Source organism: Acomys russatus, chromosome 6 (assembly GCF_903995435.1).
Source record: "Acomys russatus chromosome 6, mAcoRus1.1, whole genome shotgun sequence".
NCBI lineage: Eukaryota > Metazoa > Chordata > Mammalia > Rodentia > Muridae > Acomys > Acomys russatus.
Genome location: NC_067142.1, coordinates 54,458,050 through 54,471,711, shown reverse-complemented (window position 1 = coordinate 54,471,711; position 13,662 = coordinate 54,458,050). Strand labels below are relative to the sequence as shown.

Sequence of the window (13,662 nt, the reverse complement as noted above, 5' to 3'; positions counted from 1 at the left end):
GCAGCCTTTTAAGACATTTCACTGCTCAGATAGCTTCAGTAGCTTCCTTGCAGTTCAAAGATCCAACATTCTTTTTCAACTATGGGTTCTTTATATATGAAATTCTAAGATTCTAAAATTTGTAAGTTATATCTTTGGCAATGCTACTACCATATGCATTTTAAAACTCTCTTGTCTTCATTCTTTCTCCCACTCTGTGTGTAAAAACGTGTGTATGTGGGTGTGCCTCTCTCTCTCTCTCTCCTCCCCCTCCCTCTCTTGCCTCCTCCCTCCCTCTCTTTCTCACACACACACATATATACACACACGTGTGTGTATGTGGGTATGCCTCTCTCTCTTCTCCTTCCCTTCCCCGCCCTCACACACATGTGTGTGTGTGTGTGTGTTTATCCCAACTGAGTACTAACAAGACCTGATTCTAATTAGAATTTGTACCCAGATGTAATTAGGGTGTGATCAAGGTAGTATGGCTATAGACTGTCTCTGTTTCTTTCTATGAGATGTGAATCACTCCTGATAAAGATATCTTTTTTTTTTTAAGGGACTTGAGGTACAATAATTACCCAGGCCAGTGTCTTATTTGTGTCTATCCATGGTCACAAAACCCACCAGAAGACTCTAGAAATCATTCTGAAAGAGAACTAAGCCAGCCAAGCCTGCCCACTCCCAAGATTATCACTCTTGGCTACAGTCCTCTGGGCATCTCTCAGCTCTTCATCTAACCATTCAATGGGCTTTGTATGCCTTTTTATTCACTTACACTGCTTTCTTCTTACTTGGTTTAAAAAAAAGATTTATTTATTTATTTGTGTGTGTGTGTGTGTGTGTGTGTGTGTGTGTGTGTGTGTGTTTATGTACCACATACATTCAGGTTCTTTTAGATTCAGAGGACATCAGATACCCTGGAACTGGAGTTACAAGCAGTTGTATGATCTGTGATGCAGGTTCTGGTATTCAAACTCAGGTCCTCTGTAAGAACAATGAGCAAGTGCTCTTAGTCACTGAGCCACTTCTCCAGTCCCTTGCTTATGTTTTCAGAGGTGACCTCTTCAATTCTTGTGTCATGGATGTGAACTCAGCTATGCCCCTTCCTTTGGATATAAAACAGGTCAGGGAAATGGTAACAGCTAAGCAGTCTTGGTGGCATAGGCCTATAACCTCAGATAATCAAGAGATTGAGCCAGGAAGATTTCAGGTTCAAGGACTACCTGGACTATAAAGTAAATTCAAGGCCAGTCAGGGCAACTCATGTTTCAAAGTAAAAACGTGACGCTAAAGCTGGAGGTGTGGTTCAGTGGTAGAGGAGTTCCTAGCACGTGCAAAGCTCTGAGTTCAATCCTCAATATTTACAAAAACAAAAAGGCCCCCAAACAGAGAGCTGAGTCACCTCTTTATTCTATTTATTCTACTTGTAGAGCCCTTTTGTTGATTTTATTCACTCTGCCCTCAGACATAACCTCCTTCAACTCTTTTCCAACATTTATTTATTCATAAATATTTAGTTAATAACAGCCATTTGTCTTTCTATAAGAGCAAGGCTGTTTAGATAAAGGGAGGCCTGACATTAGAATTTAATTTGTGGTTAAAAACAAACAAATATGGTGTATAGAGATAACCTAAAGAAAGTCACCTCTTTTACTCACTGTGCCATGGCTTCAATATTCGACTTGGGTACAGAATGTAAGATTACTCTAAGAGAAGATGAAAAGCATTTCTTGCTTAGGGAACTCAAACGAGCTTCACACTCCATCCATGATTACAACAGGAATATATCTCTCTCTCACCTATATATCAATAAGACAGGGATATTGAAATCTCCTTAGGTAATAAAATGATATTATTACCAAGGAGAATGAAAATATGTAAATAACAGCCCCACAAGAAAAAATACAGTAAAACATTTCTCCTTCAAACTTTCCTTGATTTTTCTTTCTTCCCGAGGACGAGAATACTGCCAAGTTTGAAGCTTATCGCTTTAGACATTTCTGAGTTATACAATCACATGAACGAGATTGAAGTATTTTCTTTGAGAGAGGAACTTGAAGAGGGAAAAGCATTTGCAGTCTGACTTAAAGGTAAGGAAGCTAGCGGGATCATATGCTTTCCAACTTTCAAAATATATTTGAAAACCCCTTACTTTAAGCTGAGCCATGAAGCATGGCCATTTCTAGGCTAAATCTTCGGTGATGAAAAGAATGATTATCCAGAAGTGTCATGGGAGAAATGGCACTTAGTTCATTATTACACATGTGCTGAGTTCCTCTGTTCCCCAGTATGGTCCAGGTGATGACTTCTTCTTCTTCTTCTTCTTCTTCTTCTTCTTCTTCTTCTTCTTCTTCTTCTTCTTCTTCTTCTTCTTCTTTCTTCTTTTCTTCTTTCTCTTCTTCTTTCTCTTCTTCTTCTTCTTTTTCTTCTTCTTCTTCTTCTTTATTTTTTGAGACAGAGTTTCTCTGTGTAGACTTAGACCAGGCTGACCTCAAACTCACAGTGATCTGCCTTCCTCTGTTGAGGTTACAGGCATGCACCACTGCACCTAACTAATATTGATTTCTAAAGAATGAACACCTGTAAGACTGGTATGCTCATCAAATAAACTCCTTGATATGGGCATTATCAAGTCACTTTATAGACAAGGCTTTACACTTTATAGCTCACCAAGGCTCACTGATACAGCCAACAGTGGACACTGAGGTGTCTGGCTTCAAACTCTATGCATGTTTCATTGATCATAGAACACAGATGTCCTAGCCAATTATCCCAACAAGATACTTGACCACCCAAACAAAATGCTAATTTACATATTTTCTACTATTATACCCTTACTTGTTAATTTGTGGATTGTTAAGAACAAGGAAACTAATGAATTAATGTGAATGGCAGCATCCTTCTGTTTGTACTATGACCAGGTCATATAAAGGAGCTATCAATTTCAAATGGAACTTACTCAAGAATTATACCTGCTTTTTTAATGCAAACTAGAAAAACCTTAAAATCCTGCATCAAGCATTAGTAAGTTCTAATTATGCAATAGCCACTATCCTAGAGATAGAAAGAACAAACGGTACCCACTCCAAGAGCATTACTTTCCAGCATTGCACAAGAATGAAACCATTGTTAAGCAATGTATATGTAATAAAACACAATGGAAAGGAAGTACAGGAAAAGACCAAACACTCTGCCAAGTGAATCTGAGAAATCTTCATAGATGTGGTATTTAAGCTTAAACCAAAGTCAAAAATACAAGAAAAGAAAATACATTCTGAGAGTCCATTCTTTCATGTGATTTTGAATGTTGTTTACGGGATGGGTGGACCTCCTACACTGTGCACCCTGTTTGTGACTCCGGTGGTCACCCCTGGGTCATGATATTTGGCTGGCTCCAGGTTTATTATACAAGTTTTGGACAAAACTGTAAGTTTTTAAAGATCTGAAAAGGATAAGCACCCACAGAATGGTGGGTTTTTACTAAAGGACTTTTGAACTCTAATTTTATAAAAGATGGGGTATTTTTTTAGGTTAAAGAAAATTTTTAATCTCAGTAATTATTATTACAGTCTCAAAAGCTAAAAGGGTCTGTGTCTGGAATCATCCCAGTAAATCAGATTTCCTCAGAAAAGAAACTAAATTTGCCTTAAAAATATGCATTGTCTTATGATCATCTTAGAAATTGTAGAAGAAAAAAAAGCTTTCCTTAGATCTTAGAGGTTTTTCTAGATCGTTAAAAATGTGAGCATAATATCCTGAGCCAACAGAGAGAAATGGAAGGGAAAGGAGAGTAACTCAGTATAACACTCTTAGCAGGTGCAGGGCAATGAGTTTGATTCCTAGCAGAGGACAGAAGGGGAGGAGAGAGAAGGAGAAGGGAGGGATGGGACATTTTAGTTGTTCTAGACACAATATAAAGAACTCACACAAAGCAAGCAACGGAGAGTGTATAGTTCCCTTCAGTAGAATGTTGATCCAGACAACTGTTGCTTTTCAATTTAAAATTATCTGCTTATATAAGAACTTGCAGAAAGCCACTCTACATGTTGATTGATTGATTTGTTTGTTTGTTTGTTTATTCATTAATTAAGAAAAGGCAGTCTATGAGCTCCCATAGGCCTAGGTTAGTTGACTCTGTTGGTCTTCTTGTAGAGTTCTTGTCCCCTACAGGTCTGTCTATCCTTCCTCCAACTCTTCCACAAGACTCCCTGAGCTCCACCTAATGTTTGGCTGTGGGTCTCAGCATCTGTTTTGATCTGCTGCTTGGTAGAGACTCTCAGATGACCAGTTATGCTAGGCTCCTGTCTGCAAGCATAACAGTATCATTAGTAGTGTCAGAGACTGGCTCTTTCCCATGGGGTGACTCTCAAGTTGGGACAGAACGGTTGGCCATTCCCTCAATCTCTGCTCCATCTTGTAGGCAAGGTAGATTGGGAGTTGAAGGTTTTGTGAGTGAGTGGATGTCCCTCTCCCTCCATTGAAAGTCCTGCCTGGTTACAGAAGGTGGACATTTCAGTCTTCATATCCCCCCACTGCTAGGAGTCTCAGCTAGAGTCACACCCATATCTCCTAGGAACCTACCCCATTGCAGATCTCTAGCTTGTAACAGGAAAGCTCCCTATTGGTTTCTCTTCTCTCTCCCAAACCTTTCACCTCCCATCCCCCTCCCACTCTTCCAACATATGATCCCCACCCTCATTCCCTTCTCCATCCCCTCTCCTAACCAATTCCCTCTCCAGCCACTTCTGCTGTCTATTCTATTTCCCTTTTGAGTGAGATTCAAGCATTTTCCCTTGGGCCCCTCCTTGCTACTTACCTTCTTTGGGCCTGTGGATTATAGTATGGTTATCCTGTACTGTATGGCTAACATCCACTTATAAGTGAATACATACCATGTGGGTCTTTCTGGGTCTGGGTTACTTCACTTGGGATGATATTTTCTGGTTCCATCCATTTGCCTGAAATTTTCAAATGCCAACATTTAAAAAAAAATAATAACTATAAAAAGTGTTTCACAAGGGAAAGAGGGTGCAGATAAATTTAATAGAGGTCAGTATCAATGTTACAGATCACTGGGGACTGTTTCATGGTGACTAAGTATATAGTATACTATTGGTTAATAATGAACCTCACATTCTTTGGAAAAAATAATTTATATCATTGGCTAGTTACTACAAGTCATACTCCTTCTATGGGTGATTTCAATTTGCAATGTAACACCATCGAGAGCAGAGTTGAGAAGAGATGTGGACAGTCAGCTCTTGTGGGCCTCTGTGAAGCAGGATGGGCCAGCTCCAGCAATTACTGTGAGATGTCATTACTGGAGATGCTGAAAGTTTATGCAATTTTGCTTTCAGGAGAGCCAGTGGATCAAATAAATCATATTAATGGGAATCCGAAGGGAAAAATGAAAAGAGGTTGCATCCAGGCCTGATTTAGATATTGGTCTGTTCTTATAATACTCACTGGAGAGATTTCCCAACTCGGGATTCAGAAGCTGAGCAATATTTTTCTGGTCAATGGGTTATCATATTGACCAGGACTCCCCGACTTCATGGCCCATTGCAAGTGTTTTACAAAAAATATTTATTCAAGTATAATTTTAAAATAGCTAATGGGGTTGGGCTGACATTCAGCACCAATACATACTAACATGTCCATCTGCCTGTTTAGTCAGCCTCAGGTTTTCACTGGTGACTTTGCTGTACTTGATGGTTAAATATTTGAATCTCAACCAAAAAAATAAAAGCTGAAGGAGAAAGGAGAGAACTGCCAGCAAATACTCCTAGCCTTACAAGGTCATGGTGGAAAAAGAGAATAATGAAATAAAGAAGCTCAAACTATGGCACCAGCCAAGGAAAAATATAGGCAGTAAACTTTGAACCCCTATCCAGACCTAGCCAATGGACAGGATATTCTCCACCATTGAGTGGAGAGTGAGGTCTGACTTTCATACAAACTCTGGTGCCCCATTTCTGACCATGTCCCCTTGATGGGAAGACCTGGTGGTACTCAGAGGAAGGATAACAGGTCACCAAGAAGAGACTCAATACCCTATGAGCATATACAGGGGGAGGAAGTCCCCCTCAGTCACAGACATAGGGGAGGGGAGTAGGGGAGAAGTGGGAGGGAGGGAGGAATGGGAGGATACAAGGGATGGGCTAACAATTGAGGTGTAATATGAATGAATTAATTTTAAAAAAAGGTTGGTTACCCCATCTAAAAAAAAAGAGGCTAAAGGGTCATAATCTCAGCCAAGCCTTTCTGGAAGTCAAAGAGGAATAAGCAAGGTATGTGAGCAGCAGAACCCACTGAAGGGAAAATTTTGGAGGAAGAAATGTTACACAGTGCTGGTGACATTCAAAAGCAAAGGATAAATCAGAATCACATGGTGTATGTGCTTAGGGGCAGAAATGTTAACTGTGACTTCTGTTTCACAGGATTCTGGGGCAAATGCTCTTGATAGCAGGGATGTCAGGTCAAGGGCAAGCCTTCCCAAAAGACAGAGGCCCTGGGATTAAACAGTGTTAAAGTAAATTTTTTCTTTTGATGTAATTGTCATCATCGGGGATTACTGCTGGAAGCTTCTAGCCTCTGGACAATCTAATCTAGGCCTAGAATGTTGTCAATCTCTGAGACTTATTGCTTAACAATATCACCCTTTCTAGCTCTTTCTGAACTCTGGTGGCTAGTTCAACTCAGCTGTTGTGGCTCAAACTCCTCTTCAAGCTGACTGATTCATTCTGGCTACTCAGTTTCTCACTGAATTGCTCTTCTTGGCCTCAAACTAATTCTAGCAATCTGTTCTAGTCTTCTGGCTTCCTGGCTCCTGCTCACTCTCTGGCTCATTCTGTCTTTACCTGTGTCTAGCTTGTTCTCTCTTCAACCTGTCTTTGTAAAACTCTTGCAGTAAAACTGCCTCTGAATTCCACAAGCTGAACTGCCACAAACTCAACTCCACTGTACTGCATCTCAACTCTCTGACTTAACCAAACTGCCTGAACAGCACTAACTAGAACTCAGAGATCTGCATGTCTCTGTCTCCTGAGTGCTGAGATTCAATGTGTGCACAACCATACCTAGACCTAAGCCTTTCTTTACATGAAATTTGCTTTGTACCAGATTGGCCTTGAACTCAAAGATCTGCTTGCCTCTGCCTCCTGGGATTAAAGGTATGTCTGTATTCTCATCAGATCACACAGACATAGAAGGTCTTTTGATGTGATCTCTTGCCAGAGAAGCCATGCTCTAAATTAAAATTCCTCTACAAAACAGAACCTTGGGAAAATAAATAGTGGGGCAATAACGGTACAGTGATGTCACACACCTGCATACCTCCCTCTCCAAAGGGAGCTGATGCTTAGTTTTGCTCTCAGAGACTGAATATAAGGGCCTTGGTGGAAGAAGACAGGATTCAGAATATGTACAATGTTCAAAGCGGAGATATGAAATAAGAATGATGCTTATGCTAACTATGTCTATGTCTCAATGGAGAAGAGTCTTGTATCCTCCAGAAAGGGGACTATGGGAAAATTTCAGTTTCTCCTATCACTGATGTATTGCTGGCCGTGAATAGGCTTTCATGTGAGCATTTTTAAAATGTGTGCCATGGCATAAACCAAACCAAGACCTGCTAGATTTCAACATTTTCCTTGTTTTAATCTACATACTTTTAGATATGACTAACTCAAAGACTGGTGTAGATATTGCACTTTCTGCTGGTATGTCTCTCCTCATTTGACACTCTGGGTATGATCTAATAGTCCTAGCTGAATTATAAGCTGCTTATTTATTCTAAGGTGCTACCAGACCTGTATGTCTCAGTTGAGTTCCCTCAAACCATTAGACACCTGAAGATTTAATGCCATGAAGAAAGTGTTGGTGAAATAGCTCATATACCATCATGAGGACCTGAGTTTACATTCTTCAGAATGAATGTAAAAGGCCAAGTACCATGGTGTGGCCTTATAATCTAGTAGTAGGTAAAGATAAGAAGGTTGCTGGAGCTCAGTGACTAGCTAGTCTTAAGGAAAGATACAATTTAAAAAAACCAAAATGGAGAGCAATAGAGGAAGCTGCTCAATGTCATTTCCCCAGGCACTTCAGGCCCTGTATAAAACTACTACTGTGCTTTCTGCCTACTCATCTGAATGTAGAAACCAGTATTTCTTCAAAGTTGATAAAAGGAATCCAATCACTCCAAAGCAAAGATGGTACCAATAAGGGACAGTGCAGTTTCGTAAGTGACATCTTATGGCTAATATTAAGTGTTCCTTTTAGACATGTTTATACTCCACATCACCTTCCCCACCATGCCCAAACTAGACAACCTTTAGCATTTCACAACTTTCCACTGCTTCCCATGTAGCTCCTAGGTCTTCTCTTGTCTCAGAAATTTCAACTTGCCTCCTTTGATTCTTGTTACCTGCTTAAAACCATAGCTCCTCTGCTAAAACCTGCTTTTGTCTTTAGCATAACAGAAGTCGTTTTGTCTTTAAGTCTCCATTTTGATCATAAATTAAAATTAAGTTTGGGTTCTCAGGCTCTACCTGCCTGGGAGCTTGAATGGCCTTTTACTTACAATTCAATACTTGTTGAATGTTTTGCTTGAATTAGTGATGTATGTTCTACTTAAACAAAACCACAATATCCTCTTATGTTACTTTCTCCTAGAAAGTCTCCAAGCCTATATCCTAGCCAATCAGTGAAGAGTGCTTTATTAACTACCTGGACACAATGTATTCAGAACAAAATCAATTCTTCTTGTATTTAGCTAGTCAAAATGATGTAAAACTGCCCTCCCCTGGCTTCCCACCCACCTGGTTACCTGGGTGTTACCTGGTTACAGTTTTTCTTATAAAAGGCCTGCTTTAGAAATAGGCCAGTGTCACAGTCAGCCTCCTGAGTCTTTTCTGTGGCCCTGATTGCAATTAGCCTTGTCTTGGGGTGTGTGTTCACTCAATAGCCCATCAATATCTCTCTGAGATTGGTGCTCGAGTGGTTTGTGTGGTGATTCTTGTATTAGAACATTATTGCACAAATCAAGTCTTCTTGGTTCCAGGGATATATCTTTAACTTTACAAAACCAAATGTATCCTGTATTTCAGAAAAGCGAAAAAACTTTTTTATTAATAATGTCAACAACAATAACCATGCTTGGTTGTAGATAGCACATAACCCTCCTTGTTTCATGGATGTAGCATGCCAAATATCATAAAAGTGTGTGTGTGTGTGTGTGTGTGTGTGTGTGTGTGTGTGTGTGTGTGTGAAGGAGAAAGGCATTGAGTAATTTTATGTGTCCATATTTTCTACAAGTTGTGCTGTTTGCTCTTAGGATCCAACCTATGCACATCATTTGTGCTTCAAGACATTATGACTCTTGAGCAAGACTCATGATGATGGTAAAGGCCTGATGCACACAATTTATAATCAAGATGCTAGAGCTGGTGAAGGGGAAGGTGGACAGGGAATGTTGGTATGATCTAGAAAGATGAAAGCGGACAGTGAACAGGTAGTCAAATGCGTGGTGATGTTGAGGAACACCAGGAAAAGTATGTGAGAACATGCATGATATTATGCTTGAATCATTAAGTGACATTACTATATATCATGTTTAAAATGACCTGAAAGAGTGGATCAGTGTGGGAAAGAAATCATGTTGCTGTACACTTCCAGAATGGGTCTACAGTTAATGAACCTCTCCCCAGGAGGAACTCACCGCCTGCTGAGTGGCAATGAGAGTTTAGAGTCATGTGGTGTTTTTCCTAATGCCTGCTTCACACAGAAGCCTTCCTTCTCAAGGTCACTGGGGTCTCTGTATGAGTATCCTTGTTCCAGAAGAGTTAATGTCCTGGGAGAACTCATCCCCTAGCAACAAAGCTCATGTCTATAGGCCTTGGATATGATTTAGAGACAGGAACAACAATTACCTTCCACTTGCATACTGACAGTGTCTCCTTAAATGTTGTGTACAGAGGGATACTGAGGACACATATAGAATAAGCAACCAAGATTTCTGCTTCCCTTGATATTCTAAGTCCTATAGGCTGGCCCATACTAATCAAGACTTGTAAGGAAGAGTTTTATCAAATAATGAAAATACAACTGATTTAGGGTGAGACAAGTCTAGGTTTGAATGCCAATGCTGCTGTCCATCATGGTGAGGGAAGCCAATAAACCCAAGCCTCCAACTAGTAGAATTTCAGGAAAGTGATTTTACATACATTAAAATCTAGGAAGCCTCTGACATACAGTTAGTAACTCAAACCATGTTATTTCTCCTTCCTGACTAGAAAAAGAGACCCTGCTTTCTCATGCAAAACTCGGAGCCTACATCAGCCACTGTAAAAATCAACTGATGGAAAAAACATGACTGAAGACTGTATACCTTTTCTGTCTGGGATGGAATGTCACAGAGAGCCCTGTGACTGTCAACACGCTTGTCTTCCTTGGAGGGACACAAAACTGGGAAGCAAGGACTTGGATAGAATAAAAACGTAATTTAATACACAATGAAATAAAAATTCTATCGCTTTAGAATCAGAAAATATTCTTGAAATGTACTCTTTTTAGTGCCATAAATTTCACCAACTGGCTTTTCTAAGTGTCCCCCTTATCAACCTTTTGAAATGAGGGTTGATTAGGTTCAATGGGAAATCTACATTTCATCGTGAAAAGGGAACACAACGTCCTTGGCTGAGTCTCCTGAGGAGCAGCAATTTGTGGCACAGTGTGCAAAGTGTGGGGTAAAAACGGGTACAAAATTGATTTCAGGTGTGACAAACAGGAAGCATGCATTTGCATAGCTCAAAAGGTATGAAAGGTATGGCTTCCGGGCTCACCAAGACTCCTTGAGAGGAAACCACTTTCAAATGGCTATTCCAGCCTTTGGAGTTTACACATAGCTTATGAGGATGACATTGACCAAAAGGGACATTTAATTAAGTGAGTTTACATGTTTGAATGTTAAGAGAAAGACAGAGTCAATTATCGCGGGGTAAATGCAGCCAACAGTAAGTCTCATCATTGGGATAGATACTGGGATTTCCTATTGGGACTCCAGGTGAGAAAGGTAAGGAAGAATGGGGAAATAGAAGGATCCAGAGGGTCCTAGAAACCTACAAAAAGACCATTAAGGCTGGCAGATCTGGACCCAGGTGGGTCAGCTCAAACTACTAACCAACCAAGGACAATACATGCAGTAAACATAGATATTCCTATCCAGATCTAGCCAATAGACAGCACATTCGCCACAGTTGTATAGAGAGCAGGGACTGACTCAGACATGAACTCTGGTGCCCCCTATTTGACCATTTCCCCTTGGTGGGGAGACCTGGTGACACTCAGAGAAGGAACAAGCAGGCTACCAGGAAGAGACCTGATCTTATAGTGGGGGATGAGGTCCCTTTCTGTCACAGACCTAGGGGAGGGGAATAGGATGAAATAGGGAGGGAGGGGGAATGGGAAGATACAAGTGAGAGGATAACAATTGAGATGTAATCTGAATAAACTACTTAAATTTTTAAAAAAATTAAAAAGAAAAAAAAAAACAGGCCTAAACTGAGAAGAAGGCCCCTGTGGTAAAGTGTTTGGCACACAAGGGTGAGGCCCTGAGTTTGGAACCCCCACATTCATGTAAACAGTTAAGCATGACAATGTACATATGTAATCCCAGGGCTGGGGTCAGGGGAGGGGGCGGGGAGATAGAATGCTTAAGGCTTGTCAGAAATCAATAGCTACAGACTCAGTGAGAGACCCTGTCTCAAAAACTGAAGTGCAGAGTAATTGAGGAAGATACCCAAGGTTGATTTCTGGCCTCTGTGCACATCCCCATGCAATTGCATATGCACATATTTTCATACCTGCACACACACACACACACACACACACACACACATCACAATACACCCCCGCTCCCACCTCCACACACTAATAGAAAGAGATGGAGCCATAGTAGATGTTTCTTGAATCCTCACTTCTTTTGAAAAGGCATAATGTGCAATTCAAGCAAACGTGTCTACATAGTAAACTGAACAGATTTTTTTTTTAGCACGAAGGAAGGAAAAGTGTGTATGCATATTATGCATCTCGTTTCTAAAACAACAGTGGATTGTGCACCTGATTTGGCAGGTTAATTAAGGAGTCTGTTAGCAATGAGGTAAAAGCTGGCACGGTCCCAATCCTGCTGTTACTAGCCAAGACACGAGCATAACTGATGCTTCTCCAATACCACCACCAAGATGTGCCACCTAATCCCATTATCTCTAACAGGCTTAAAGTCAGACTGGAGCCAGAATGCTTTCAGATCAAGTCAGAGGCCTCTGGAAAGCTGAGTAAGCTGGGTTACTGGCAAAACAGTTGAAGCTGAAGGGAGAGTTCAATGGGCTGACACTGGCTAAGAAAATCATGTAGTCAAGTTCATGACATGCTCAATCCTGTACCTTTAAATCAAGTTGACCTTACCGTGGAAGAAGTGGTTTGTGGTCAGTGAACATAAATAGGTACAGGTATCCCATCTCCTGCAATTATTCTGCCCCCATGCATTTTCACGGACACATGGAGCTTCTGGAATAGTGGAGCAAGGTGTGGCAACATCCAATCTGATGTAGCTCTGCTAATAAGCAGCAGCGTGCATTTAAGCTGTGCTTAGAGTTATGCTTTGAGTTGGCATTGTGGACACACAGCCCAGTGGAATATGATCTCGCCCATGAAAAGCTCAGTACTGACTGGAGAAAATAGATGATAAACAAAGAATCGTATAGGAAATGGTCAAGCTGGATATAAGTTGGAATGTGAAAGGACAGTTACTCATGAATCAAAAGGCTAAAGCAGGGTTTAGAGAAAATGATAGAGAGGTGGTGATCCTTAAACAATATTAAAAGTCTAGCCTGAAGACCAAAGAGGAGCATGCATTACCAAGCATGCGAAGAAGGGCGGCCACGAGGCACAGCACAGAAGCCGAAGGTTGCTGGAACAGAGAGGCTACGTGTTAACTCTGAGATCCTAACATCTTAGAAATGGTGGCTGGAGGTTATCAATGCCTTTCCAGTATCTTATAAAATCCCCACCCTGACATCCCTGGTAGTATTGAAGTTCTAGAAAGTCAAAGTCTCTAAAGACATACCTACATGCTTACTCCCTGTATCTTTCACTCAACCCTCATGTAAAATTTAATTGGCTTTATTTCAGAATGATTTTTTTTCTTTCACCAAATACTTATTATATACAGAACACTAATTTCTTAAAAAGTATTATTCAAAAGGTAGAAATGAGGGCTGGAGATCTGTTCAGCACTTAAGAATGGATGCTGCTCTTCTAGATGGCTCAAGTTCAGATCCCAACACCCTGGTCAGGGGAGCTCAAAAGAGCCTTTTCCTGGCCTCTGAGGGCACAGTACTCTCATGGATATATCCCCACACAGACACACCCAAACACATAAATAAAAATAAAACAGAAGATATGTGTTTGGAATGGGGTCCTGTTGGGAAGTGTTGAGAAGTTGGAGTAGGGGAAATGGGGGGATATGATAATGTTTAATTGTGTGTGTGTGTGTGTGTGTGTGTGTGTGTGTGTGTGTGTGTGTATGTGTGCACGATAACTCAGTAATAAAGAAAAATAGTAAAAAGGTTCCATTTTCAATTTTAAAAAACATCAATCAAAGATACACTGTATAATGTG

General features: G+C 40.6%; 1 long non-coding RNA gene across 2 annotated transcripts in view; it reads right to left on the bottom strand.

Annotated features, from left to right (window-relative positions):
• Positions 1–13,662, bottom strand: part of LOC127191010 (uncharacterized) — a 196,605-nt gene that overhangs the window by 107,073 nt on the left and 75,870 nt on the right. The window contains exon 2 of one of the 2 annotated variants that reach the window (XR_007830812.1): positions 4,878–4,943. The exons of the other annotated variant lie outside the window; for it this stretch is intronic. This is a non-coding gene — a long non-coding RNA (uncharacterized LOC127191010). The remainder of the gene's footprint in view (positions 1–4,877; positions 4,944–13,662) is intronic. 2 annotated transcript variants of the gene reach the window in all.